Raw genomic sequence first — 2,760 nt, forward strand, 5'->3', positions numbered from 1 at the left:
CCACTACTAGGCATTCTGTATGAATGCAAAACATGCAGAGCATATCCACTCTTGGAAAATCGCAGTCTTTAGAAGCAGCTAGTCTATGGGTGATTTACATTCCTAGATAATATAAACATGATGTATCTGGTATAAATAATAACATGAATATTTGAACAAAGCTGAATGTTCCTTTTGCACTATGATTGATAGAACCATCTTCATAATGAAAGTGCTCAGTTTTAAAGGACAGCCTGTGTTTTCACCAAAGCCAGAGTAACTCCAACAAAGGGAATAGTTTTAGTAAATTCATATGACAAACAAGATCCAATATTGTTTGAGAAGCCACTACAATAGTTATTGTGTTAAAAAGGAAAAAGTTTTGAAGAAGACAAAGGGAGGAAAAGATATGCTCTGACAAACAACTCCAACAGATGTTTATTATTATTATTATTATTAATTTTTCATATGCCTTTTATATTTTGAGATTATAATATAATTTACATTATTACCCCATCTACTCATTTCTTACCTCCAAACTCTTCTATATAACCCCCATTACTCTCTTTCTAATTCATAACCTCTTTTTTTACTTGTTTTTACATATGGTATATATGAATATATAGCTACATAGTCCTAAATATATAAGCAATATGATCAGTTGATATTTTGTTGCTCTTTGACTCATCAATATTACTATAACTATTGTTGTCCTTGTTCTACTCATGTTTCAACAGTCATGTTGGCAAGATTTTATTGGCATAGACTCTGCTATTAATAGAAAACACAATCTCGCAGAAAACTTTCAGAGCCTTAGGTATAGGAGTTGTTTTGTAGATCAGATATCTCTTGTAATGTTCTACATCTTTGCTTTTTAATTTTCAAATAGAACTTGGTTTTCCTGAAGGGAATATTGTTGGCTATAACTGTTTTGTTTTTCAAATACAAAACCAATGTGGACACACACACACACACACACACACACACACACACACACACACACACACACAATGTCTCTGAAGTTGTCTTCTGCCACAGCACAGACTCATCTAAAGCTGTATTCTTTTCTTTTCTTTCTTTTTTTAAATTTGCATTCCAAATGTACTTCTCCGGTTTGATGCTGCTAGAGTGATCCACACCATCTCCCCTTCCCTATGCGCCTGTGAAATTGTGACCCCAACTACGCATCCAACCTGACATCCCCAGCATTCCCCTTCCCTGAGGAATCAAATCTCTACAGGATTAGCCACATCCTCCCCAACTAAGCTCATACAAGGTCTCTGCTCCATATGTGCCAGTGACTGTGGACCAGCCTGTGTATATTCTTTTATTGGTGCCTTTGTCTCTGGGAACTCTGAGGAGTCTGGATTAGATGATACTATTGTTCTTTCTATGGGGTTGCCAACTCCTTCAGCTCCTTCAATCCTTCCCCTAACTCTTCCACAGTGGTCCCTGACCTCAGCCCAATAGTTGGCTCTAAGTATCTGCAGTTCTCTCAGTAAGATGCTGGTAGAACCTCTCAGAGGACAGTCATTCTAGGCTCCTGTCTGCAAGCATAACATGCATCAGTAATAGTGGTCGGGGTTTGATGCCTGCCCATGAGATGAATCCCTAGTTGGGCTGGTCTTTGGATGGCCTTTCTTCTGTCTCTGCTCCATTTTTGTCTCTCCTTTTCTTTCAGACAGAAACAACTGTGGGTCAAAAATTTTAAAGGTAGGAAGGTGTTATTATTGTTGCTATTTGTTTTTCCATCTAATAAGAATATTTCTCTGCCCCTATAGGCTATGCAAGTGTGGCTGCTATGTCATACATGCAACAGTAGGTACAGAAGAAAGACCTATGAACATACGAATGATTATTGGCCTAATATTCCATGAAATAAAAAGGAAAGCAAGATATGACTTTTATATCAAGGCCAAGTTGCCCTGATAGGGTGCTAGCCTGATACGACTTCCAATCAGGCTCCAGTCAGGCCCAGAAAGTCTTCCAGGATAGGAAGCAAGCCAAAGACTAGAACCACTCAAACATGAACCTTGGGCCCTCAGCAAGAGTGAGCCTAAGACCTTGCAAAGGGCCATTCTGGTAGACTAGTAGAATAGCAAGCCTGAGATGACCACCATTCTGGTGTTGTGTTGGCCTGGGAGAGTAGATGATGTCTGAGAATTCTTGAGACCATCGTGAAATGACCCAAGATTCCCAGAAAACCCTGGGCCAATACGAGGAAAAAGCACAGGTTTGAGAAATTAAAGAGAAAGAGAAACGAAAGGATATGCACACAATACAGAAAGGCAGACCTGGAGACTCAAGAGTAGTGAGAAACAGCCTGGTATGAGTAGCTGATGATAACACATGAAAGCATGCTGGGGTCCTGTCCTCTGCTGCCATTTGGGGGACATGTCTGGGTTTGTGACCCTGCAAAACGAAAGGTCTTTTACTACCAAAGTTCAAATGGATTTCTGTGGTCTGGGTTGTAGTCCAGAACCATGTTGATATCTTAAGGCTGTGCAGTACTGGCCCCAGCATTCACCTATGGAAGAGCCAGCCTTGGAGGCAGGATAATGGGAGAGCTGACTCTGCCCCTAGCCAGCTGTAGTACTGGAGAGTTGCAGTTGAGCAGGACCTGAGAATATGAACATAAAAGAGCTTGCCCTATCACTTTCTCCCACGTGGAGGCATAGGTCAGAGAGAAATACCGTTTCCTCCTCAACCCTCACCTCCTGCTGACAGCAGAAGACTTGTCTCTGGGGTCATGAGGGCAGAAATGGCTCTGCCTCCCACCCT

At 41.1% G+C, this 2,760-nt stretch overlaps 1 pseudogene; it reads left to right on the top strand.

Annotated features, from left to right (window-relative positions):
* Positions 1-1,747: 1,747 nt before the first annotated feature.
* Positions 1,748-1,850, top strand: LOC120101354 (small nucleolar RNA SNORA17; annotated as a pseudogene).
* The last annotated feature ends 910 nt before the right edge of the window (positions 1,851-2,760 follow it).

This window comes from Rattus norvegicus, chromosome 2, assembly GCF_021556685.1.
Source record: "Rattus norvegicus strain SHRSP/BbbUtx chromosome 2, alternate assembly SHRSP_T2T, whole genome shotgun sequence".
In the NCBI taxonomy this organism is placed as follows: domain Eukaryota; kingdom Metazoa; phylum Chordata; class Mammalia; order Rodentia; family Muridae; genus Rattus; species Rattus norvegicus.